General features: G+C 49.8%; 2 protein-coding genes and 1 pseudogene across 3 annotated transcripts in view; 1 reads left to right on the forward strand and 2 right to left on the reverse strand.

Moving 5' to 3' along the window:
- The window catches only part of LOC309529522 (L-threonine 3-dehydrogenase, mitochondrial-like), a 444872-nt gene that overhangs the window by 43769 nt on the left and 373488 nt on the right, over window positions 1–27615 (forward strand). The gene's annotated exons all lie outside the window — the stretch shown is intronic.
- Window positions 1–27615, reverse strand: part of XKR6 (XK related 6) — a gene marked incomplete at its 5' end in the record, with an annotated part of 182075 nt that overhangs the window by 26606 nt on the left and 127854 nt on the right. The gene's annotated exons all lie outside the window — the stretch shown is intronic.
- Window positions 61–478, reverse strand: LOC309528676 (annotated as a pseudogene). Its single transcript has one exon. The product of its transcript is annotated as an uncharacterized misc_RNA (transcript).

Raw genomic sequence — 27615 nt, forward strand, 5'->3', positions numbered from 1 at the left:
CTCTTTATTATCACTTTCCCATCCCTCCTGAAATTGCCTCCCCTCTGCATCAGCTCCGCCTCATCCACTTCCACCGCCCCCCCCAAGGCCTGGTCGCTCTTCTTGCGCTTGTACTTGTCCTTGTACATCTTGTTGCGGTGCCTCTTGCACATCCAGGGCTTGCGCTGCTTGGCCACTTGCGTGGTGGTCTCGCTGCAGCCTTTGTAGGTGCAGCTCTTGCAGCCACCGCCTCCTCCCCCTCCCCCCGACTGGGCGACGCCCTCCTCCTTGTCCTCCAGGCCTCCGCCGGGGCTGCCGGCGCTGTTGCCTCCGCCCCCGTCGCCGTCCGTGTTGCCCCCCGCCACCGGGCCCAGCTTGTAGAAGACCCTGAGGCCCGAGGGCGCCTCCGAGGCCCCCCGCAACGGTGGCTGCGGCTGCCACACCACCTGGGGCTGCAGCAAGGCGCCCACCCCTCCCCGCCCCCACCGCAGGGCTGCATCACCAGCAGCGTGAGTGGCTGCGGCGGGGAGGGGGAAGGTGACGATGAGGAGAAAGCGGCCGAGCTGCCACTCATGTTCCCGGAAGGCTCTGTCCTCCGGCAGGCCTCGCAGCCAGGGCCTCTCACAGGGCCCCTCGGCTTCCACAGCAATGGCAAACGGGTGCCACGGGCCGGGCACTGACAGGTTGCCAGCTATTATGCATGCGCGGGGAAGGCGGCACGCATGCGACCTCCGCCTCCTTTCCCCAGAAGCTCACTTAAGCGCGCAAGCGCAGAGGCGGCGACGGCGGGGCTTTCCCCCCAATCCTTCCCCGCCTGCGCATGCGCTTTGCACGCCCGACGTCGCGCATGCTCAAAAAAGGCCGCTAGGGTAAGCAATCTCCTTTATGATATTGGCGTTAGCGGGAGGATTCGCCGCGCGCATGCCCCGTCGCGTTAGCAGCCTGCTCGATGGGCGGGTGGGAAGCGACTGGGCTTCTAATAGCGGGCTGGGGCTACACGGGCCACATGATGAGGTCTGGCGGGCCGGATTCGGCCCGCTGGCCTTGTGTTTGACACCCGTGTCCTAGAACAATAGGACCCAGAATTCAGCAGTCTGACTGGTCCACAGGAGCCACCCAATCCAGCTCCAGGTGGAAGTGAATCCGCAACCTGATTGGCCTACAGGAGAATCCCGGAATTAGCCAATCACGTGGGGCCCATTGTGTAAATAATGTATATAAAGCAGACATTCTGGGGGAACTTCCATTCCTCACTACTATGAGCTGAATAAAGAGCATGAAATCCACTCTCGACTCCGAGTATATTTCAATTGCTCAGTTAGAAATACAGTGGTGCCCCGCAAGACGAATGCCTCGCAAGACGGAAAACTCGCTAGACGAAAGAGTTTTCCGTTTTGGAGGTGCTTCGCAAAACGAATCTCCTATGGGCTTGCTTCGCAAGACGAAAATGTCTTGCGAGTTCCTGCGGGTTTTCCCCCCTTCCCCCCTTTTTCTAAGCCGCTAAGCTGCTTATCAGCTGATCCGATAAGCCGATAAGCCGCTAAAAGCCGCTAATAGCTCTAATAGCGCTAATCCGCTAATAGGGTTGCTTCACAAGACGAAAAAAACCACTAGACGAAGAGAATCACAGAACGGATTCTTTTCGTCTTGCGAGGCACCACTGTACACTGGGCATTTGTGGCTTGATCTGAACGAAAACAAAACCCAGCTCCTTTTCCTGGCTTAGCCTCTTCTTGTTCCTTCAAACGAAAGTGCTGCTTTTCAGATTCTATTCCATTTCCATCTCTTCACCCGAAGCCCTCGGCCATCACGTGCCATTTTCAAATGGCCATTCCTGAACTTATTCCTATCCCTACAGGGACGTAATCCAAGAGACCACCTCCCCAGGACGTGGCATGATCTGAGGTCATTTGTCAGAGGCAGAGGCAGCATCACAAACTCCCTTGCCTTAGGAACAATCTTTCCTGTGTTGGAGTCTCTCCCAGGGTGACATGGCAGAATCTCCACAAAGATGAGTCAGCACAGAGAGCAAAGAATGTGCACAGAGAGGTCGGATGGTCTGTTATGGGCATATGCAGATGACACCCAGCTCTACCTCTCTTTTAAATCAGAACCAGGGAAGGCAGTGAAGGCTCTGTGTGAGTGTCTGGAGGCGGTTGGAGGATGGATGGGGGCCAATAGATTGAGGTTGAATCCTGACAAGACAGAAGTACTGTTTTTGGGGGACAGGAGGCGGGCAGGTTTGGAGGGCTCCCTGGTCCTGAATGGGGTAACTGTGCCCCTGAAGGACCAGGTGCGCAGCCTGGGAGTCATTCTGGACTCACCGCTGTCCATGGAGGCGCAGGTCAATTCTGTGTCCAGGGCAGCTGTCTACCAGCTCCACCTGGTACGCAGGCTAAGACCCTACCTGCCCGCGGACTGTCTCGCCATAGTGGTGCATGCTCTAGTTATCTTCCACTTGGACTACTGCAATGTGCTCTATGTGGGGCTACCTTTGAAGGTGAGCTGCAAACTACAATTAATCCATAATGCGGCAGCTAGACTGGTGACTGGGAGCGGACGCTTGGACCACAAATGTTGCCCAACGTTTCCCTAGATATGCAGTCATTTCAGGCATGCATCAGCTTAGTAAAATGGATTTGCACCAGGTGAAAGCATTTCTCTTTTTTTGGCCCTTCATTTGCAGGGTTTAAAATAGTTACAGCCTCTTCCCATGTGGTGGAAGGGTTAAACCTGCCTTTATATGCATGGATGTGTTTTTAGGTTTTATTCTGTCTGTTTTATACTGGTTTTAATCTTCAGTCTGCTTTGTAAGTCACTTTGGGTTATGTTTTGTAAAGAAAAGCAGCTCATAAGTACAAATTATTATTAATAATATAATGCATTTTTGTATATTGTTTTCAGTAATCTGTGTACTGCAGATTTTGCAGTGCAGTTCTACAGCAGAGTAACACTTACAAAAAGGGATGTAGGAGGCTAAATTGTGCAGATAATGCTTGCATGAGTAAAAACAACTTGAAAAAAACAAAAACGTATTACGTTATGGAAAATTGCTTTGCAAAAAAATGTAGCCTGCTTTTGCGAGATGCTTAAGCACACAAAACCAAGTGGCAATCTTCTTTTAAAAAACAACAACAACACAACAACTCCTAATTAAGTACGCAAAAAATAACAATACTGCAACACTACAAAGGGCACTACCAGAGCCAGAACTAACACATAATAATCTACAAAGCAGTAACAATCAAAACTTGCTAGAAGAAGGAGGAGGAGGAGGAGGAGGAGGAGGAGGGGGGGTCTTCAGGAGGACAGAGGCAAAAAGAGGGATCACCTCCAGTGGAAAGGAGGTCCATACCTGGGGCACCCCAGCAGACAAGGCCCTCTCACCTGCCATCACCAAACAAGCCTCAAAGAGTCATAGATTTGGAAGGGAGCTGGGAAGACCATCCCAGCCACACTCAATACAGGATGTGCAAATAAAGCAAATTATGGGGAACCTTTGGCCCTCCATATTGCTGAACTACAACTCCCATCATCCTTGGCCATTGGTCATGCTTGCTGGGAGTTGTAGTCCTCAATGAACACACAAGATGTGAGATCATGATATTGTATTTATTTGCATTACTTAGTGCTTTAACTACTGATGAAGCCCAGGACGGCGAAACAAGGCCAATATTCCGGAAAGGATTCTGGGAAAGGATTTTGTGGAACTGTAACAACCTTTGATGTGGATTGTTAGGACTTTATGAACAGACAGGTGGAATAGACACCATCACACGGATGGACCTTATGAATGAACTGACTAGAGAATGATCTGATCCACTGGGTCTTCTCTTTGTTCATTTGTTGAACTTTATGAGTTACTTCTGTTGAAATTTGATACAATGAATTTTGTTGTTTAGTCATTTAGCTGTGACCGACTCTTCGTGACCCCATGGACCAGAGCACGCCAGGCAATGAATAGTATACCTTATTTATTTAAGAACACAGCCGGTTACGTCTCGTGTGTTTATTGAGGATGCTTTACGTGACCATTGGTTGGTTTGTTGTTGTTTTGGGAGTTGTAGTCCAGCAACTTCCGGTGAGCCAAAGGCTCCCCAACCCTGAACTCCCCAGCTCATCCTTACCGAATTTCTTGAGAACCTAAGAAGAGTTTGCTGGTTCATCCTGATGCCCCATCTAGTCCGGTGTCTTGTTCTCATGGTGGCCACAAAAATGCCTTTAGGACAGTGATGGCCAAACTTGGCCCTCCAACTGTTTGAGGACTACAGTTCCCATCATCCCTTACCACTGGTCCTGTTAGCTAGGGATGGTGGGAGTTGTAGTCACAAAACAGCTGGAGGGCCATCACCGCTGTAGGAAATCTACAGGCAGGGCCCATGTACAAGAGTCCTCTCCCCTCCTGTGGTATTCAGAAACAATGGTGTCTCCAGATGTGGAGGCAGAGGTTAGTCACCATGGCTAGTAGCCATCAATAGCATTGTCCTCCAGGACTGTATCTATCTAGATCTTCCAAGGTCCAGCTTCACTTCCTCTGAGGTCTAAAACTATTAGAGCAGGAGAAAAACCTCCTGTTTTCTGCTTTCCACCACAAAATGCACAAATATACCTCTACCAAGCCTGCTCTCACAAGCCTTCTCTATAGACTAGTAAAGGTAAAGGTAAAAGGACCCCTGACCATTAGGTCCAGTCGTGGCTGACTCTGGGGTTGCAGTGCTCATCTCGCTTTATTGGCCAAGGGAGCCGACGTACAGCTTCCGGGTCATGTGGCCAGCATGACTAAGCCGCTTCTGGTGAACCAGAGCAGCACGCAGAAACGCCGCTTACCTTCCCGCTGGAGCATTACCTATTTATCTACTTGCACTGGTGTGCTTTCGAACTGCTTGGTTGGCAGAAGCAGGTACCGAGCAACGGGAGCTCACCCCGTTTGAATCGCCGACCTTCCGATCGGCAAGCCCTGAGCTCTGTGGTTTAACCCACAGCACCATCTGAGTCCCTCTCTATAGACTAAAGAGACCCAAAAGTCGTGACCCTCCCACAGAAGGGACCAGCTCCTACGAACGCAAGAACCACCTGCTTGATCAGCCCGATGGCCCTCTTAGTCCAGCATCGTCTGCTCACAGTGGCTGACCAGATGGCCCTGGAGAAACCTGCAAACAGGATTGTAGCTTCCAGCAACTGGTATTTAGAAGTGCTTGCTGTCTCCAACTGTAGAGGCAGAACGCAACCGTCATGTCTAATCGCCATTGATATCCCTCTTCTCCATGAATTGGTCCAATCCTCTTTTTAAAGCATCTGAGTTTGTGGTCATCATAGCATCGTCGGAGAGTGCATATCATATGCATTGCAATAAAAAAGGATTTCCTTCTATCAGTCCTGCATCTTACAACCTTCAGAGTTCTCTAGCCACTTTCCCCAATGCCATGCATAACTTTTATGAACTTCTACACCCCTAACTGAGGGACGCGGGTGGCACTGTGGGTTAAACCACAGAGCCTAGGAGTTGCCGATCAGAAGGTTGGCGGTTCAAATCCCCGCGATGGGGTGAGCTCCTGTTGCTCAGTCCCTGCTCCTGCCAACCTAGCAGTTCGAAAGCACGTCAAAGTGCAAGTAGATAAATAGGTACCGCTCTGGCGGGAAGGTAAAAGGCGTTTCCATGCGCTGCTCTGGTTCGCCAGAAGCGGCTTAGTTGTGCTGGACACATGACCTGGAAGCTGAATGCTGGCTTCCTCGGCCAGTAAAGCGAGATGAGCGCCGCAACCCCAGAGTTGGCCACGACTGGACCTAACAGTCAGGGGTCCCTTTACCTTTACCTTACCACCTTGGTTGTTTTGGCTGACATTTTCCACTTTTGCAAAATACAGCAATACCTTGGGTTACAGACACTTCAGGCTGTGCGTTTTCGGATTGCGTACTGCGCCGAACCTGGAAGTACCAGAACGGGTTACTTCTGGATTTCGGCACTTTGCACATGCACAGAAGCGCCGAATCGCAACCCATGCGTGCACAGATGTGGCGCTGCGGGTTGAGAATGCTGCGGGTTGTGAACGTGCCTCCCGCACGGATCACATTTGCAACCCGAGCATCCACTGTATACTTTCTGAGCTGTGGCAACCTGGTATTCAAGATGTGGCCAGTCATAGATCTATGCAAAGGTGCTGTCTTGCACCCAAGATTGTGGGCTGGTGGGGAGAGAATGCACGCTGTGCGTGGTTGATGTCATGCACATGATGTGCGCCATGAGTGTGACATGCCCCCGACATGCACATGTGACATCAAGTGTGATGCACAAAGTGCGAGATGTTTCATCATCATGAGAAGGCTGAGCATGGAGCCCAGGCCCGGGCATGGCTTCCTCTCTTGTGCTCAGGAGGAATCAGCTACCGAACTGTGCCATGCTCAACCTCCTCCAACTCGCACAACATCCAGGGTGCCCAGACCCTTGCCAGGAAATATTGAGGCGGCCAAAGACCCTTCTGCCTGGAGGCACTGGCGTGCCTGGATCTATGTAAAAACACGGGCAGTTTTAATTCCTAGTGGCTTCCCCCTATTTTTTTGCTGTGCACACTCCCTCCAACCCTGGGAGTGGCTGCCAGGACCACATAACACTGGTCCTGAGAGATCTGCATTGCCTCTAAGTACGTTTCCGAGCACAATTCAAAGTGTTGGTGCTGACCTTTAAAGCCCTAAACAGCCTTGGTCCAGTATACCTGAAGGAGGATCTCCACCCCCATCGTTCTGCCCGGACGCTGAGGTCCAGCTCCGAGGGCCTTCTGGTGGTTCCCTCATTGCGAGAAGTCAGGTTACAGGGAACCAGGCAGAGGGCCTTCTCGGTAGTGGCGCCTACCCTGTGGAACACCTTCCTATCATATGTCAAGGAGATAAATAACTTTTAGAAGACATCTGAAGGCAGCCCTGTTTAGGGAAGCTTTTAATATTTAATGCTGTATTGTTTTTAACACTCAATTGGGAGCCGCCTAGAGTGGCTGGGGACACTCAGCCAGATGGGCGGGGTTGTTGTTTAGTCGTTTAATCGTGTGCGACTCTTCCTGACCTCATGGACCAGAGCACGCCAGGCCCTCCTGTCTTCCACTGCCTCCCGCAGTTTGGTCAAACTCATGCTGGTAGCTTCGAGAACACTGTCCCACCATCTCATCCTCTGTCGTCCCCTTCTCCTTGTGCCCTCCATCTTTCCCAACATCAGGGTCTTTTCCAGGGAGTCTTCTCTTCTCATGAGGTGGCCAAAGTATTGGAGCCTCAGCTTCACGATCTGTCCTTCCAGTGAGCACTCAGGGCTGATTTCCTTCAGAATTTCTTCTTCTTCTTCTTATTATTATATAATCCGCTGCATCTTGCTTTGATTTGAAGCAAAAGCAAAGATGTTCAGGGGCTCCAGTGCAGGCAGCTGAGAGTAGGCCCTGCAAATACTTGCTCAGACCTAGTTTCACTTAAAGGACTGGAGGAACAAAGTCCGCTGCCAGCGCTCCTCTTCCTGGCACTCACTTCCCCGTCTCCCCGCCATTCACCTCGACTCTGATCTCACTCTTTGCCACGAGACTCCTTTCCTCACACCCTGCCTGAAGAATCAAAGGTGTACTACCCGTTCCCCCGCCCTGCGCGACGAGAAAAACACAAAAGCGCCAAGTTCCAGCACTCCGGAGCTGGGAGTCATTAGGAAGTTCCAGCTTCCAGTCTCCGCTTTAATGAGCGGCTCGTGGAATTTATTTTAGGCTCAGGAGAGTGAGATGAAACCCTCCCATTCATCGTGGGGGGAACTCTCCCTCTCCCTCTCCCAGAACTCCCTGCTGCCTTGATCAAAACGCTCCGGCAGCCGAGCTGACCCAAATAGAATGACAAGGTGAGGCGCACGCAGGCTCGTGGCCACTTCATGCGGCGCTGGAGGGATGTGAGTGCGCAGCTTAAGAACATCAAGACCTTGCATGTGTGTGTGTGTGTTCATGTTTCATCTGCCTAGCCTTTTTGCCGCGGAAGCACAAGGCAGGAGAGCGTCAGGATATCAAGAAATTTGTTGCCGGCACTGTCCTGAGCCAATGGGAGAAGATAATAATAATAATAATAATAATAATAATAATAATAATAATAATAATAATTTCGTTATATCCCACCCATCTGGCTGGGCTTCCTCAGCCACTCTGGGCGGCTTCCAACAAAATATTAAAATACAGTAATGCATCAAACATTTAAAGCTTCCCTAAACAGGGCTGCCTTCAGATGTCTGAAGGAAATCAGCCCTGAGTGCTCACTGGAAGGACAGAACCCGAAGATGAGGCTCCAATACTTTGGCCACCTCATGAGAAGAGAAGACTCCCTGGAAAAGGCCCTGATGTTGGGAAAGATGGAGGGCACAAGGAGAAGGGGAAGACAGAGGACGAGATGGTTGGACAGTGTTCTCGAAGCTACCAGCATGAGTTTGACCAAACTGCGGGAGGCAGAGGAAGACAGGAGTGCCTGGCGTGCTCTGGTCCAGGGGGTCACGAAGAGTCGGACACGACTAAACAACAAGAAGCTGTTGGCCGTCATTGTCTCCTGTGATCTGTCCCAGTGAGCAATGAAGCCGCTGCACTTTGCTTCTTCTGGACTGAGTTCAGGGGAAGCCCCACGTAGGACAGATTTCAGTAGTCTAGCTTGGAGGTTTACCAACACATGGATGACAGTAGTCGGGCAATCCCAGTCCCGTAGATGCAAGAGGGCAGTGCTTTGTTGGGTGTGGAAGGGCGCATGTTGCAAGTAACAGTTGTTTCTTCAAACAGCAACCTCTCGAAAGCTGGCTTTTATTTTGAGTAATTTGCGGGATGAGCTGCGTTCTTCGTTTGCTGTGAGCAGATGCCAGCTGAAGCTGATGTCAGGAAGTCGTCCTACACTTGAGTAGGACCCTGGAAGAGACACATGTCCGACTGGCATGTTCTCTCCCTCCTGGACGATCGTTTGGGAGCTTCAAAAGCTTTCTTCAGCCTGAACATCACAGCGACCGATGCCAACAGACACCGGCACACTTAGGGATCCACAGAGTTCGCGTATCATCGCATGACAGACCTCAGCAACTCAGCATTTTGGCTAATCTACTTTATTTACATATAAACACACACGGAGCACTGCAACATGGCTCCCTCTCTCTCTAGCATCAGACAGCAAAGAGAAAAATGACAATAGTCCCACTTTATGGAACACAGCAACACAAACATCCTGTCTCCGTCACTTCCCACTCTGTGGAGTCAAAACATACACCGTCATGTGATAGACAAAAATCCCATGACTGCAATCATGGAGCAGGAATTCTAACAGCTGAAGCTGTCAAAGGCGAAAGGGAGACCAAATCTTTGGGGGGGGGGGTTGCAGGACCGTTAAAAAAATGGTCTTTCCACCACCTGCAACTGGATAGAGGCGTTATTGTTCACCCCACTAAGCTGATTGGTCCAAATGCTTGCTGTGTGACAACCTGGTGCTCTCTGCGTGTTTGGTGCTACAACTTGCCTGGGGCAGATGGGAGTTGTAGTCCAATTCATCCAGAAGGGCGGCAGGTTGGCGATCAATCTTCTGCCCCCAAGGCTGCCCCCCCTTCAAACTGACTGCTTGCAAATGTGAAGTGTCTTCCTTGCTCGGCGTCTAGCGCAAGACTGCCGTGGGTGACTTTCGCACTCGGCACTCCCACTTAGCACTTGACATTTTCCTGTAAGGATGAGGTTCACAGCGTTCTCTCTGTTTGCCGACTGCTGGATGGCGCTAACTCTGGGTGTTTCTTCCCCTTCCCAGCTCCCCCTTCTCGGAAAACAATTGGGTTCGCAACCTGCGTGACTGTGAAGAAAACATCTTCCTCCTTGAGCCTTTCGCTATCTATTTCATGTGATTAGCCAGCCAGAGAGGCAGTAGCTACATTGGAACGCAAGAGCCAAAGAGAGAAAAGAGCCTGGCTGATGGACCAGCCCAATGTCCTATCAAACTCCCAAATATCTGAAACACTGCCTGCTCCCCGCAGAGCCTCTTGTGTGCCGAGAGTGGCAGAGGGCTTTGTGGCTCCAAGACAGATCTCCCAGCCCTTAGTCCTGCGCTGTAACCACTACACCACACTACACCTGCCAAGCATCCTCTGGACACCTGCGTGCCAAAAGTACATGTCAATATCCAAAAGGCTGGAAAAATGCACCCTGTGCTGCTGTGATAGTAGTGCGACTCATGCAGCACGTTGGCAATTAATATACACGGAACAATAATTATACATACTTTATCAAGTTACAGGTAGGTAGCCGTGTTGGTCTGCCATAGTCAAAATAAAAAAAATCCTTCCAGTAGCACCTTAAAGACCAACTAAGTTTGTTCTTGGTATGAGTTTTCGTGTGCATGCACACTTCTTCAGATACACTGAAACAGAAGTCACCAGACCTGTATATATAATGAGAAGGTGTGTATCTGAAGAAGTGTGCATGCACACGAAAGCTCATACCAAGAACTAACTTAGTTGGTCTTTAAGGTGCTACTGGAAGGAATTTTTATACTTTATCAACCTTCTGAGAAAAAGACAAAACTTTAAACAAAGCCACAAAGAACTACCCAGCCCAAAATGAACTTATAATGTCTGGTTCCAATAGATTTTCAAATGCTTAGCTCAGTCTTTTAGATAAGTTCAGGAAGGTACCAACAAAAGGTAAGTTCGGTGATATTCACAATACCTAGAGATGCTAGTAGAGTTGTAAAATGGTAAAGGGACCCCTGACCATTAGGTCCAGTCGTGGCCGACTCTGGGGTTGCGGCGCTCATCTCGCTTTATTGGCTGAGGGAGCCGGTGTACAGCTTCCGGGTCATGTGGCCAGCATGACTAAGCTGCTTCTGGAGCAACAGAACACTGAAACCAGAGCAGCGCACGGAAACGCCATTTACCTTCCCACCGGAGTGGTACCTGTTTATCTACTTGCACTTTGACGTGCTTTCGAACTGCTAGGTTGGCAGGAGCAGGGACTGAGCAACAGGAGCTCACCCCGTTGCAGGGATTCAGACCACCAACCTTCTGATCAGCAAGTCCTAGGCTCTGTGGTTTAACCCACAGCGCCACCTGCGTCCCACAGTAGAGTTGTAGATAGATGTTAATAAATTTGTAGCCAATGAAGTTGTAAACGACAGGGTGCCGGCGTTTTACACCTGTTTCGCCCTGGCAGTCCAAGTGATCAAAAGGCTGCTGTTCACCCCGATGGGGCCCTTTAACTGGGGCTTGCAGGTAGCACACTCCCACACTTCATTGTCTACAACTTTATTAACATCTGTCTACAATTCTACTAGTATTGTGAATATCCAAAAGGCAGCAGCAAAGGTCTGTTGCTGTTAAGGGCAAGGGCTTGGGGAGGAAGCGTTGGTGTGCTGGAATATGACCTGGGAGGCCCAAGTTCGAATCCCCAGCCATAAAGTTCACTGGGTGACCTTGGACCAGGAAATGTCTCTCAGCCTAACAGGGTTGTTGTGAGGATGGCCTTGGGAGGAAGGGAACTGCGCGCACACCCCTTGAGATCCTTAGAAGGAAAGGTGGGAGAGAAATGGAGACATTTAGGGATCAACCTGGAAGCCGGGATGGCTTTTGTAATTCCAGGACTCTCCCTGGAAAATCTGGGCACTTTGAGGGTCTCTCCTTTAAATCAGAACCAGTGAGGGCGGTGAAGGTCCTGTGTGAGTGCCTGGAGGCAGTTGGAAGATGGATGGTGGCTAACAGATTGATGTTGAATCATAACAAGACAGAAGTACTGTTTTTGGGGGACAGGGAGCGGGTTGGTGTGGGGGATTCCCTGGTCCTGAATGGGGTAACCGAATGAAGGACCAGGTGCGCAGCCTGGGAGTCATTTTGGACTCACAGCTGTCCATGGAGGCGCAGGTTAATTCTGTGTCCAGGGCAGCTGTCTACCAGCTCCACCTGGTACGCAGGCTAAGACCCTACCTGCCCACGGACTGTCTCGCCAGAGTTGTGCATGCTCTGGTTATCTCCTGCTTGGACTACTGCAACACGCTCTACGTGGGGCTACCTTTGAAGGTGACCCGGAAACTGCAATGAATCCAGAATGCGGCAGCTAGACTGGTGACTGGGAGTGGCTGCTGGGACCACATAACACCAGTCCTGAGAGATCTGCATTGGCTCCCAGTACGTTTCCGAGCACAATTCAAAGTGTTGGTGCTGACCTTGAAAGCCCTAAACGGCCTCGGCCCAGTATACCTGAAGGAGCGTCTCCACCCCCATCATCCAGCCCGGACACTGAGGTCCAGCGCCGAGGGCCTTCTGGCGGTTTCCTCGCTGCGAGACACCAAGTTACAGGGAGCCAGGCAGAGGGCCTTCTCGGTAGTGGCACCCGCCCTGTGGAACGCCCTTCCTTCAGATGTGAAGGAAAAAAGCAGCTATCCTATCTTTAAAAGACATCTGAAGGCAGCCCTGTTCAGGGAAGTTTTTAATATTTAACGCTGTATTGTTTTTAACACTTGATTGGGAGCCGCCCAGAGTGGCTGGGGAAACTCAGCCAGATGGGCGGGGTATAAATAAATAAATAAATAATAATAATAATAATAATAATAATAATAATAATAATTATTATTATTATTATTATTATTATATATTATACTATAACCCTTGCTACGTGCATTTTCACTTAAAATTGTAAGATACTCCTCCAGGTATCTTCTTTTATTATGCCCAAAAAAGGAAGGAATTTTTTTGGGGGGGGATGTGTCTCAGAGCATCTGCCTTTGCATGCAGAGAATCCCAGGTTTGATCTTTGGTGTCTCCAGGTAGGAGTGGAAAGCAGACCCCTGGCTGAGATTCTGAAATGTGGTTGCCGGTCAGGGTGGACAATACTGGGCTAGATGGGCTAGTCTAAGACAGGCTTCCCTGTTAGGGAAGGATCGCAGTTCAGTAGAAGGACATCTGCTTTGCCTGCAGAATGTCCAGGCTCAGTCTCCATAATCTCTAAGATGGGTTGGGGAGAAGCTGCCAGTCAGTGTAGACAATATTAAGCTCACTGGGCCAATGGTCCCACTCAGTATAACAAAGCTTATTCTGTTCCCATATAAAGACATGAAATAATCTTCTTCTTTGGTGATCCCTCATAGCCCAGAAAGATTATCTTCCATGAACACGGTTTTAAAAGTGAGTCCATAAATGACTGTGGAGTCCAATTCTGGATCCACACGTCCTTCCACAGTGGGGACATAGGTTTCCGGGCAGGAGTTGATCACGGTGTGGATTTGCCAAGCATGCCTTCCTTCTAGCATGTTTGTCCCTTGTGTCCTGAGTTCAAGTGTCTTCAAAGCCCATGTCACCCTTGGTAAAGGCTGTTCTCCAACTGGAGCGCTCGCGGGCCAGTGTTTCCCAATTGTTGGTGTCTATACTACATTTTTTAAAGATTTGCCTTGAGAGAGTCTTTAAACCTCTTTCGTTGACCACCAGCATTATGCTTTCCATTTTTAAGTTTGGAATAGAGCAGTTGCTTTGGAAGACGATCATCAGGCATCCGCACAACATGACCAGTCCAACGAAGTGGATGTTGAAGAATCATTGCTTTGACGCTGGTGATCTTTGCTTCTTCCAGTACATTGGCATTAGTTCGCCTATCTTCCCAAGTGATGTGTATTTTTTTCCAGAGACACCATTGATGGAATCTTTCGAGGAGTTGGAGAGGGCGTTTATAAGTGGTCCATGTTTCACAAGTACCAGCATTAAGAGGGGACAAATTAGAAGAATCCTAGGCCATCCCAACCAGACAGGTCTGGTCTTCCTCTTCCCTCTGCCCCTCGGCTCCCTTATTCAATGGTTTTCTTACACGTGAGCAAGCAAGAGTGGCAGATTTGATTCAAAGTGTTCCAATTCTTTGCATTTCTCCATCCGCAGCCTACCATCCTCCCCCCCCCCATACACAAACACAAACTTCCTGCTGTCTGTTCTCTTCATACAGTCTCACTTGTCAAAGCAAATCCTTCTGCCAGCCCAGTGCTACAGGCAAGCTGGGGCAGGGAAGGGAGAGAGAGAGAGAGAGAGAGAGAGAGAGAGAGAGAGAGAGAGAGAGAGAGTTATAACTCCTGTTACAACGTGCAGCCTGCCTGTCCTTGCTATGCCGTGGAGGAGCCGAACTCCGCCATCTAGCCGGATAAAACCCAACACCCAACGTTCCGTCACACAGGAACAGGAAAGTCCTCAGGGCAGGGCTCCGCAGTCTGCTGCCGGTTTGCAGGGAGATCTAGGCCGTTGGCATTTGTCTGCCTCGAGAGCCAATGGAGTGCACCTCCAGGGGTGAAGTCAAACTGCTCTGCTGGCAGCAGCAAAGGGACCACCTCCTCAGGCAACAAGCCTGGGACTGCCTCTCCCGGTATGCCCCGCGGAGGACCTTAAGGTCCACAAATGACAACACTTTGGAGGTCGCAAGGTGGTTAGATTGGTCTCAACTAGGGCCAGGGCCTTTTCAGTACTGGCCCCGACTTGGTGCAACACTCTGTCACAAGAGACAAGGGCCCTGCAGGACTTGACATCTTTCCGCAGGGCCTGCAAGGCTGTTCCACCTGGCTTTTGGTTTGGAGTCAGTCTGACCCTTATGTTTCCCTCCCCTTATGGTTCTATGGGCTACTTTTAAAATGAGGCTGCATTTTAAATTGCATTTTAACCTGTATTTTAAATTGTTCCCTTATGTTTTTACTGTAATTTTACTGGTGTTAACCGCCCTGATCCCGGCTCTGGCCGGGGAGGGCAGGGTATACCGTATTTTTTGCTCTATAAGACTCACTTTTTCCCTCCTAAAAAGTAAGGGGAAATGTGTGTGCGTCTTACGGAGTGAATGCAGGCTGCACAGCTATCCCAGAAGCCAGAACAGCAAGAGGGATTGCTGCATTCACTGCGCAGCAATCCCTCTTGCTGTTCTGGCTTCTGAGATTCAGAATATTTTTTTTCTTGTTTTCCTCCTCCAAAAACAAGGTGCGTCTTTTGGTCTGGTGCGTCTTATAGAGCGAAAAATACAGTAAATACAATTGATCATGATGATGATGATGATGATGATGATGACCCGCCTCTCAGCCTCACTGATGGGGCCCAAAGGAAAGCAGAGCAATATGTCTGGCACCAGTTTGGCTGCAAGAGTTGCAGGAAGGAGGCGTACAAGGCACCATCCAACCATCTTAGAGACTGCACTCCGAATTCGTGTAGGGTTTACTCCTTATCCTTTTCTTCTCCTGAAGATGTCCCACAAGAATATCAAGAAATCTTTCTCAACATCAGGGTCTTTTCCAGAGAGTCTTCTCTTCTCATGTGGTGACCAAAGTATTGGAGCCTCAGCTTCACAATCTGTCCTTCCAGTGAGCACTCAGGGCTGATTTCCTTCAGATTGGAGAGGTTTGATCTTCTTGCCGTCCATGGGACTCTCCAGAGTCTCCTCCAGCACCATAATTCAAAAGCATCAATTCTTGGAAGATTGGCCTTCTTTATGGTCCAGCTCTTACCAGGAGCAGGAACCGGCAAGCCACTCCAGTATCCCTGCCAAGAAAACTCCATGGACAAAGACAACAGGCCAACACCTTAGATGGCTTTAAAAGAGGATTGGACAAATTCATGGAGAAAGCTACATTGATGGCTAACAGCCACAATGGCTGTGCTCTTGGGCTCAGGTTCTGCTTCCAGGTTTCCCACAGACATTTGGTGGGCCACTGATGTTATAACAACAACAACAATTTATCATTTATACCCTGCCCATCTGGCTACATTTCCCCAGCCACCCTGGGAGGCTCCCAAAAGATTATGAGAAACACGATAAAACATCAAACATTAAAAACTTCCCTAAACAGGGCTGCCTTCAGATGTCTTCTATACATCAGGTAGTTGTTTATTTCTTTGACATCTGGTGGGAGGGCGTTCCACAGGGAGGGTGCCACCACCAAGAAGGCCCTCTGCCTGGTTCCCTGTAGCTTTGCTTCTTGCAGTGAGGGAACTGACAGAAGGCCCTTGGAGCCGGACCTCAGTGAACGGTGAGGGTGGAGACGCTCCTTCAGGTATATTGGGCCGAGGCCATTAAGGGCTTTAAAGGTCAGCACCAACGCTTTGAATTGTGCTTGGAAACGTACTGGAAGTCAATGTAGGTCTTTCATACCTCTCAACTGCATCAATTCAAGTGGGACATCCCAGAATTACAGAAAACACACCAGATTCTGATTGGATCCTGGAATGTTCCACTTTTTGATCTCACACTCTTGAACAGGTCTGCTGGCTTCCATGAGAGCTTGGGAACGAAAAACAAGTGTCCTGATTTTGCTCCGTGGGATGTCGGAGGGTCTGCATTATGCAAGAAACAAATATATTATGAACAACAGTGGAAAGCATTGGGAGATGCAGCACTTCAAAAGGATTCATGAAAATTTTGGCATCTGGTTGCCCAAGGCACAAATGGGCTGGGCTACTCGTTAGAAGCATCTGTCCAAGGAAAGGATAGGGTGACATATTTTACAGGAATATATGGCCCCTGTCCTGACCCATCCCCACAAGTTGACTACACTCGGTTATCAGAACTGCCAGAATGGCCAGATGTCACGCCCAATCAGATAACAGGCTAATCGCAAGCCAACTAGCTAATAAAGCTCCAGGAGAAGACATGATCCCAATGGAGATCTATAAGATAAGACCTGATTTCTGGTCTCCCATTTTTGCAAAATTGTTTTCATACATTAACAGCTCAGGTTGCATACCTGAAGGGTGGAAGTTGAGTATAATTGCCCCAATATATAAAAAGGGTGATAAGAAAAACCCTGCCAATTATAGACCCATTAGTTTGTTAGATGTAGCCTCCAAACTATATACCAGGCTCCTTCTTGGGAGACTAGAAGAATGGGCAGATACAAATAAGGTGATATCGGAAGTCCAGGCAGGTTTCCAAAGAGGGAAATCCACATTGGACCAGTGCTTTGTGATGAACTTTCTGCTATGTAAATTTGAAGCAAAATCCTGCACAGCTTGGAATCAGGGTACATAGAAGATCAACTCACTCCTCACATACCCGATCGATCACTGCAGGAGAGGGCTTCTCGCAGATGCCACCTTATAAGGAGGCCTTTTCTGTATGATACAGAAATTGGATCTTTCATGTGGCGATGTCAGGGACCGTGCTGAGGAGGAATGGTGAGAGCCACCCCCCTCCCCCAGATCCTGAATCTTCCCAGGAGCAGGAGGGCAGTGTAGATTTGGAACAGCGGTTTGCAGAGGGGCATACTTCAGAAGGCAGAAGCTGAGAAATACTGGATGGGGAACGGCTAGGAGAAGAAGAAGCACTGGGAGAGAGAGGGTTAACAGATTCACAGTTGCTGGACAGCATTCCTCCACCGCCCTCCCCAAGGTTGAGAAGAGCTCAGAACAGAAAGCGCAGAGGGTCCAAGCTCAGATTACAAGACGTAAGAGTGACTAGATTAATAGCGGTGGAGGAGGTGTTGGCCTTAACTGGGAGCACCGCCATTTCTAGGGAGATGTGTTCTTTTGTCTCTCACTGTGATTATTAAAGAATCTAAAGGGTAAAACGTTCCTTTCATTTGATCTTCTTATTTACTACCATGGGTAAAGTAAAGGGTAAAGGGACCCCTGACCATTAGGTCCAGTCGTGACCAACTCTGGGGTTGCGGCGCTCATCTTGCTTTACTGGCCGAGGGAGCTGGCGTACAGCTTCCGGGTCATGTGGCCAGCATGACTAAGCCGCTTCTGGTGAACCAGAGCGGCGCACAGAAATGCCATTTACCTTCCCGCCGGAGCGGTACCTATTTATCTATTTGCACTTTGACGTGCTTTCGAACTGCTAGGTTGGCAGGAGCAGGGACCGAGCAATGGGAGCTCACCCCGTCGCGGGGATTCGAACTGCCGACCTTCTGATCGGCAAGTCCTAGGCTCTGTGGTTTAAAGGCAGGTGGCAGCTACCCACTGGAACTCCCTCCCAGGGCTGGCCCCAGATATCTGGGGACCCTTGGGTGCAAGGCACAAGTGGGGCCTTGTCCCTCCCATTCTTCCTCAAGCCACACCCCTTCTCCGTTCTTGGCCCCACCCCTCACCTTTCCTCCTCCTCCTCCTCCTCCTCCTCCTCCTCCTCCTCCTCCTTCTTCTTCTTCTTCTTCTTCTTCTTCTTCTTCTTCTTCTTCTTCTTCTTCTTCATCTTTTCCTTCTCTCCCACCCCTGTCACCTTCTTTTACTTCCTTCCACCTGCTGCCATTGCCTTTTCCTCTCCCTTTCACCTTCCTTTTCACTTTGCTCATTTTTATTCCACCTGCTGTCACCTTCTCTGCCACCTTTAATTCCTCTCTCTGTGGCTCCTGCCTCTTCCTAACGTCAGCTTGCCTGAAATCAAAATGGACAGGAAATTTGGGGAAGGTTCATCACCCTCAGAACCTAACAGAGCTGGCAGTTCTTCTTTGTTGTTCTTCTGTTGGGTGAAGTTTGAATAAACTCCCCAGATTCTCCCACAACGAGGCAACATTAAATACTGTAAAAAAAAAATTCCCCCATAGTCTACAAAGTCGCACACACACATGTCATTAAGCCATTTTCATACCAGTTCAATGTCAACATGTTAAAGTTACAGTCCTGTGCACATTTAGAACCATAGTATAACAAAAGTAGTAGTAGTAGTAGTAGTAGTAGTAGTAGTAGTAATAATAATAATAATAATAATAATTTATTTATACCCCGTCCATCTGGCTGGACTTCCCTGGCCGCTCTGGGAGGCTTCCAACAAAATATTAAAATACTGTAATACATCAAACATTAAAAGCTTCCCTAAACAGGATCATAAAAGTGTAGAGTTGGAAGGGACCAACTATTGTATTTTAATATTCTGTTGAAGGCCGCCCAGAGTGAGGTATAAATAATAAATTATTATTATTAGTACTTCTTTGTGCAGTGCGTAGTTAAACTACGGAACTCCCTGCCACAGGAAGTACTGGTTTCCACCAGCTAGGATGGTGTTAAAAAGAGCATTGGACAAACCCACGGAGGAGAGCTATGGATGGCTGCTAGCCCTAATGGCTCTGCTCTGTCTGAGCTGTTAAGAGGCAGCAATTCTTCTGAAAACCAGTTGCTGGAAACTGCAGAAGGGGAGAGTTGGTCTTGTGTTCGAATCCTGCTTGTGACAAGAGGATGCTGGACTGTACGGACCACGGGCCTGATCCACCAGCGCTCTTCTTCTCCTGTCCTTAAAAGCCAACGATGGCATCTTGTCTGGGGGAAGGACGGCTCCGTTGAGCAGTCTTGTCATCTCTGGGCCCAAGACAGCCACTTCCTCGCATGTGGCAGGCTCACTTTCCAGCCAATTAATTCATTTAATGCTCGGCTTAACGCTACCGAATGGGATTTGCTGGGGAGTTTGATGGGATCATCTCTTCAGCGGTCGGCAATGCAGTGACAACAGCCTCCCTCCTGCCTTGCCAGCCTCCTGTAATATCAGAGGCAGAGCGAAAGCGTTCCATTGACCCACTCAATGGCAGCGTTAAACGGAGGAAAATATCTCAGTGGGAGCACTGGGGGCTGTGTGTGTGTGAATTCAGCTCCGTTCACTTTTAAAGGCGAACTTACCCAATCCATGCGGGACGCGGGTGGCGCTGTGGGTTAAACCACAGAGCCTAGGACTTGCCGATCAGAAGGTCGGCGCTTCAAATCCCCGCGACGGGGTGAGCTCCTGTTGCTTGGTCCCTGCTCCTGCCAACCTAGCAGTTCGAAAGCACATCAAAGTGCAAGTAGATAAATAGGTACCGCTCCGGCGGGAAGGTAAATGGCGTTTTCGTGCACTGCTCTGGTTTGCCAGAAGCGGCTTAGTCATGCTGGCCACATGACCCGGAAGCTGTACGCCGGCTCCATCGGCCAATAAGGAAGATGAACGCTCCAACCCCAGTCAGCCACGACTGGACCTAATGGTCAGGGGTCCCTTTACCTTTACCTTTACCTTTACCCAACCCACACTTTCTGAAATAATGCAAGGACCGAAACACAACCACCTTTTGGAACTCCCAGTCCTCTGGAATTTTGCAATGATTGTCTCCATCCAACTAATACAGGTTCAGCAAACTTTTTCAGCAGGGGGCCGGTCCATTGTCCCTCAGACCTTGTGGGGGGCCGGACTATATATATATATATATATATATTTTTTGGGGGGAGAACGAATTCCTATGCCCCACAAATACCCGAGAGATGCGTTTTAAATAAAAGCACACATTCTACTCACATAAAAACACCAGGCAGGTCCCACAAATAACCCAGAGATGCATTTTAAATAAAAGGAAACATTCTACTCATGTAAAAACACGCTGATTCTCGGATCATCCACGGGCTGGATTTAGAAGGCAATTGGGCCGGATCCGGCCCCCGGGCCTTAGCTTGCCTACCCATGAACTAACATGTACAAAAATGCATAGAATCAATAGATTGGTGAAAACGATACATTGCATTAGAGAACATCACAGTGAAAACATGCGCAGACGAGGCAAAACAGCATGCAAAAAATGGTGCCTTTGGAGAAATTGACACCGATGAATCTGAACGTCAGGTTGCTGTCCTGATCCGGTGGGTCATTCGTATGCTTTTAATGTTCTCTCTGCACTGAGGCAATGAAAAGGATGCTTCTTAGTTCAGCTGCAGAAGTCCCGTGGAATCTGCTCTTCTCTACACCCAATCCCATGGCAGCCTGCTTTATCTCTCTTGCTTCACAAGAACCTATGCTTCATACTTGTGTATGCATGTGTCTTCTACCTCCCCTTCCTCCAGTTGCTGCCCTTAAGAACACAAGAAGAGTCCAGCTGGATCAGGCCCCTTCTAGTCCAGCATTGCATTCTCACAGTGGCCAACCACGTACCCAGAATCAGGATCTGATCATGTCAGCCCTCTCCTCTCCTGCAGTTTCCCACCTCAGTTTTATCTGATTGTATCCTTATTCATTTCCGTTTTTTATTGTTTTAAAAAGGTAAAGGTAAAGGGGACCCCTGACCATTAGGTCCAGCCGTGGCCGACTCTGGGTTTGCGGCGCTCATCTCGCTTTATTGGCCGAGGGAGCCAGCGTACAGCTTCCGGGTCATGTGGCTAGCATGACGAAGCCACTTCTGGCGAACCAGAGCAGCGCACGGAAACGCCGTTTACCTTCCCGCCAGAGTGGTACCTATTTATCTACTTGCACTTTGACGTGCTTCTGAACTGCTAGGTTGGCAGGAGCAGGGACCAAGCAACGGGAGCTCACCCCGTCGCGGGGATTCGAACCGCCAACCTTCTGATCGGCAAGTCCTAGGCTCTGTGGTTTAACCCATAGCGCCATCTGTGTTTATTGTTTTACTCTATTATTATTATTATTATTTTATATTATTTATTATTATTATTTTTTAAAAAAATCTTTATTACGGTCCAGAGACCCAACAAATCGTTACAAAGCAATGCACAATTCAGACAGCCTACCTCCAGCTTAAACAAGCATTTTGTTCAGACTTAAAGATAGGGATTATTGGTTCTTGCAACCACCGATAAAAACTAATGTTCTAGCGTTTGCCCAGTCTTCCAATAGGAACCTGGCATAGTGAGCCTCTGATTTTCCCGGGTAAGGTACCAGTAAAGGTAATATCAGTTCAGCCCTGGCTTGCTCATATTATTATTATTATTATTATTATTATTATTATTATTATTATTATTAAAAAGTCCCATTTATTTTCCACTTTTCCTCCAAGGAGCTAAAGTTGACATACATGGTTCCGCTCCTCCCGTTCGCCGTTCACAACACCCCTGCGAGGCTGAGGAGTTGCTCCAAGTCTAAGCGGGAATTTGAACCCAGGATCCCCAGGCCTAAGTCCTGACCACCTAAACACCATGCCCCACACTGCTTCCCTTGAGCCCTGGTATCACACCGTGCGCAGGGCAAAAGCACTCTGCACATGATTAAAGAGTTATTTCCCTCTTTTTTCCATATCAGACTTTCTGCACACCACTTATAACCTGCCCCGTTTGATTTTCCTTGCATCCTTTTCCTCGCGTCTTTGGCAGCTTTCCAGCTGGGCTAAACATTGCCGAGAGCTCTGTGGAACTCAAAAACTCGTGAGCATGGGCTGTTCCTCATGATATGACTGATCCCATTGATTTTCTGCTATTGGGGCAATGTGGCTATCTGTTCTTCTCGATAAGCAAGGGGGACCTCTCCCCTGCCCTTCAGATGGGGGTGAGAATGTTCACTTGTCTTTCTTCCTGCGATCCACATCCCCCTACCTCAAGGCCCACCAGTGCAGGAGAACTAATGCGAAGCGAAGGGTTCTTGCTCTGGAAGTGACAGCATCACTGGACATCCTAATATCTTGAGGACAGGAGTCCCGCAGCTGAAATCCAGGTACACAGAAGGCCTGACCTCTCGTGTACTTGAGGATCTCACTCAGGGCAGAGAGACACTCGGCGCCCCTGAGGACTGCAGCTGCCGCGGTGAATAACCGTTAGCAGAGATGCAACCGCACGATCCGGCAGAGCTGAAACGTTTTGACGTCTGCGACGGCGCTGCAGAATCGCAGTTAACGCTGCACAGCGCTCAGCCATTGTGCTGCAGCTCAACAGTAGACCGTGTGCTGTGCATGCAAAAGGTCTGATCCCTGGCAACTCCTGGTAACAACAACAACAACAATAATTTATTATTTATACCCCGCCCATCTGGCTGGGCTTCCCCAGCCACTCTGGGCGGCTTCCAAAAAAATATTAAAATACTGTAATACATCAAACATTAAAAGCTTCCCTAAACAGGGCTGCCTTCAGATGTCTTCTAAAAGTCTGGTAATTTTTGTTCTCTTTGACATCTGGTGGGAGGGTGTTCCACAGGGCTGGCGCCACTACCGAGAAGGCCCTCTGCCTGGTTCCCTGTAACTTGGCTTCTCCAGAAGGCCCTCGGTGCTGGATTAGGCCCTCGGTGCTGGTAGGACAGGCAGTGGCGTCGCAATGGGGGGCGGGGTGGCAGTGCGCCCCGGTGCCATGTCTGGGGTGTGTGTGTGACAAGAAGACACCCCGCGGGGGCTCACGGCGGTGCAAGCAGCCATTGTGCCACCTCAGCCGCATGTGGAGGATCCTCCATTCGCGGCTTCAGCCATGAGCACAGGATCCGATGCCGGTGGCAAACCGCTATGTACAGTGCATGTGCGGCAGCGGTGTATGCATGCGCTATAAGTAATGATGCCGCACATGCGCTGTACATAGCAGTTTGCCGCTGCTCAAGCGCTGTACAGACAGTGGTGGGATCCCGGCACCGTCCGTATGGCGCTGGAGCAGTGCCGCCGGCAAACCGCTATGTACAGCGCATGTGCGGCTTTGCTATGCGTCGTACATAGTGACGCTGCACATGTGCCCTACGTAGCGACACCACGCCCCGGGTGTCACGACGCCTTCGTTCGCCCCTGAGGACAGGGAAAGATCTCAGTTCCAAATGGCTGTAGCGCCCCCCCCCCCCGGATCTGTTGGTGATGGATTGGTCATAAATTTAATTCAGCGTCAACTTCATTGTGGGCTCTGCTTTGCTGGAGGGATTTATGCAGAGTTTGGGTGAAGTTTCAGATAATAATAATAATAATAACAACAACAACAACAACAAAATTTTATTTATGCCCCGCACTTCCCGGTTCAAAAAACCGGGCTCAGGGCGGCTAACAACAAATTTAAAACACTTAATTGATGCAACAAAAACAGCATAAAATACAGTATAAAACGTGAATAACAATAAATTCAGAATTCAAAAATCAATTTAGGGGGGGAAACCCATCCAATAAACATTAGATGATCACCAGGGCTAGCTGGCTAAATTAGTCCCACTTGGGCCAGCGAGGAGACCAGGGGAGAACTAGCTGTGGGATCCCAGAGCGGGTAATCTTCATAAAAAGGGGAGGGGGAGGGAAGGAAGGGGAATAAAAGATCAGGATAAGTTCAAATTGAAAGCCAGGTGGATGCTTTAGCTGAGATTCCTGAATGACAGGGAGTTTGGACAGGGGTCCCTTCCCATTCTATGATTGTGCGATCACCATCAGAAGAAAATTGCACTAAGACACTGACGGATTTTCTCTTCTAAAAAACACCCCCCGAAACAACACACCCTGAAGAAATACGGAAAGCTGAGCACAAATATGGGGAAAACGCAGAAAAGGAGCAGAACGAAAATGGACAGAGATCTGTCTGCCCCTCGTAGGCAAGAAACGAAAAGCAAGAGGCACTTCTGTGTGCAAACAAATGAGCATCTGTAGGGAAGTCCCCAAGCCAGGATAGCGACGCCAGAGGCAAGAATGCACTTAGGGAAAATTAGGAAAAAAACCCTGTTGGGAGGTTAACAAGGCTGACGATAAGCCTAACAAACAAACAAGATTATCTATTGCACAATTAGCTGCCCGGTGCCACGCTGGGAAGATTCAGTAAATGGCTGATGGGGGAATGATGGGGGGGGGGGAGGGGAGTGGAACGAAAATTTGGGATTTCTGCTCCCAGGACAGGATGCTTCTCTGAGCCGGATGGGACTTCCGCCAGCAGACTCAGGTCGCTCCAAATTGCAGTGCAAAGCAGAAGAATGAGGAGGCCATTCTTAGTAGAGAAATAGGGGTGGTAGTGGGGAGGTACTTAACCCTTCCCCACCAGCCATATCCCTCTATGTGACCCCTTCCACCTGGCTGCTTCCTTTACTTGAGGTGGCACTCCTGAACCCCAAATCTTTGTTGAGGAGAAGAAGGCAGCTGTGGGGAGGGTTTTACTTGGTGGCGGGGAGAGGGTGAGTGACGGTGTGGGAAATTATAAGCCCTCTCCTTTTGCCTGCGACCTCCCCACAAGGCACTCTAGGTTAAAATTATTGACCCCTTACTCCTGGGGCCAAAGTCAAGGGAGAGATGAAGGGGACAGAACCGTTTCCAGCAACTAGTATCCATTTTTATTATTATTCAAGGGTTTTCCAAAGTTTTAAAACATACAGATTTAAATTGCCTTCATCTATCTAAAAATCTGAACTCCCCCTCCCTCCATGGTTTCCCAATTCCTCCTTGTCCTACTGCATTTCCCCTCTTAACCACCCTCTTTCACTCAGCTTAGTATCCTGTTTATTACTGCTACAGTTCAGATCCTACTTTATCTGTTAAAAAGGTAGAGGGTAAAGGGACCCCTGACCATTAGGTCCAGTCGCGGACGACTCTGGAGTTGCGACGCTCATCTTGCTTTATTGGCTGAGGGAGCCAGCGTAGAGCTTCCAGGTCATGTGGCCAGCATGACTAAGCCACTTCTGGCGGACCAGAGCAGCACACGGAAACACGGTTTACCTTCCCACCAGAGTGGTACCTATTTATCTACTTGCACTTTGATGTGCTTTCAAACTGCTAGGTTGGCAGGAGCAGGAACCGAGCAATGGGAGCTCACCCCATCGTGGGGATTCGAACCGCCGACCTTCTGATCGGCAAGCCCTAGGCTCTCTGGTTTAATCCACAGCACCACCCACGTCCCTTATACTTTATCTGTTATACCTCCTCAAATACCCTACAAAGGGGTTTCCCCTCCTTCCTTCACAGCGCCTCTTCTTGATCCTTAAATTTTGTTGTTATGCTTGCCAACTCCATATATTCTATCCGTTCCTCTTTAGTTGGAATTTCTTGGTCTTTCCACTTTTGTGCATAAATTACTCTTGCTTCCAGCAAGTCCGCTCACCCCTCTTGGGGCAGTGGTGTTGTGGGACGGCAGAGGTTTCACAGGGGCCACCTATCAGGCCGTGCCACCACCACCTATCAGGAACTGGATCCTAGCCTGCACCCTGCTTTGGCAAATGGGGATGCAAGTTGGGACTTGGGCTTTGCCAGGGGGTGGAGCCAACAGAGCAGGTAGTCTTCCCTTGAACCTGCCCCTTGCCCATTTAAGCAGCTCACACCTAGGGCACTACCTGTCGGTTCCCTCGCCACTTTCCCCCACCTGCCCACCCTTGCTTGAAGCTGATAGTCAATGACTTTGCTGTGGCTACGGTGGTCACTGTTCTTGATGGGGCCGAGTCGGAATTTGCCCACCAGGCTAATGGGCACTGACCCGGTGGTTTTGCCTGCCTCATAGCAATAATCACAACTGGTTGGGTGAAATATACTCAGAGTCGCAAAGTGATTTCATGCTCTTTATTCAGCTCATAGTGGTGAGGAGGAATGAATGGATGTCCCCTCAGAGTATCTGCTTTATATACATTATTTACACAATGGGCTGCACATGATTGGTTAATTCTGGAATTCTACTGTAAGCCAATCAGGTTGTGGATTCACTTATATCTGGAGCATGATTGGGTGCTTCCTGCCAACCAATCAGACTGCTGCATTGTTCCTGGACCAATCAGACTGCTGCATTCTGAATCCTATTGTTCTAGGACCAATCAGACTGCTGCAATTTGGATCCTATTGTTCTAGGACCAATCAGACTGCTGCAGTTTGGATCCTATTCAACTCAGTACATAACACCCCTTCCCTCTAAGTTCCAGTCCTGCCCGGGAGGTCGCATTCATAGTCCTTGAGGTACGCCGGTGGCCTACGTGTGCGTTGCGGCCTGTGGTGTTCCCTGGTCCGGGGTTCAGGTTCTGGCTCGTGTTCCAAGGATGCTGGCTGTGATGGGCCTGTTTGGTCTGGCGCAACCGGCTCACTCAGTCGTGGTTCTGGTTCCGGTGTCCTTTCGGCCTCGCGGGTCCTCTCTGTATTTACTGGTTCTGCCTCTCCTGCTGGCCCCTCCTGGTCTATGGGCCTCACTGCCCCTCTGTTCCCTTGGGACTCCTCTGACCTTTCCTCCTCCTGGTTTTCTCCTGGGAATCGTCGCCGTATCTGGTCGCAGTGGCGGCGCCAGCATTGCCCCCTATCTGTTAGCACCTCGTACGACACGGGGCCAGTGACCCTGGTGACTGTGGCGGGTACCCATGCTGGGCCTGCCCCAAAATTCTTTGCGTACACTGGGTCCTGGGCCTCGAAGGTCCGGGGGTTCCTGCCTTCCCCCACCACTACCTCATCCTGAGCTCTATCGGGGTGAAGGCGGTCCAATCTGATTGCAAGGCGCCGACCCATTAGTAGTTCAGCAGGGCTCCGGCCAGTCGTTGAGCTGGGGGTGCTGTGCTGTGCTAGGAGGAATGTGGCAAGGCGGTACTCCCAATCCCCTTGCGTCATGCGGCGAAGGGTGTCCTTGGTGGTCCGCACCATGCGTTCTGCTTGGCCATTGGTGGCAGGATGGAATGGTGCCGAACGGATGTGGCGGATGGCGTTCTGCGCTGTGAAGGTTTGGAATTCTCCTGACGTAAATGCAGTCCCGTTGTCTGAGACGAGAGTGTCCGGGAGCCCGTGGGTTGCAAACAGCCTGCGTAGTACCCGGATGGCTGCGGACGTGGAAGTGGACGGTACCAGTGCGACTTCCAGCCATTTGGTGTAGGAGTCCACCACTATGAAGAATGTTTTCCCCTGAAAGGGGCCAGCAAAGTCCACATGCAGGCGTGACCATGGTGCTCGGGCGGACTCCCAGGACTGGACTGGGGCCCTTGGGGGATCTGGGCGGGATTCTTGGCAGGCCTGGCAGTGTTTGACCCAGGCCTCTATCTCTCCGTCGATCCCTGGCCACCACACATAACTCCTGGCAAGGGCCTTCATTCTTACTACCCCTGGGTGTGTCTCGTG

The sequence above is a fragment of the Podarcis vaucheri genome (assembly GCF_965113315.1).
Source record: "Podarcis vaucheri genome assembly, chromosome: 3".
NCBI classification, from domain to species: domain Eukaryota; kingdom Metazoa; phylum Chordata; class Lepidosauria; order Squamata; family Lacertidae; genus Podarcis; species Podarcis vaucheri.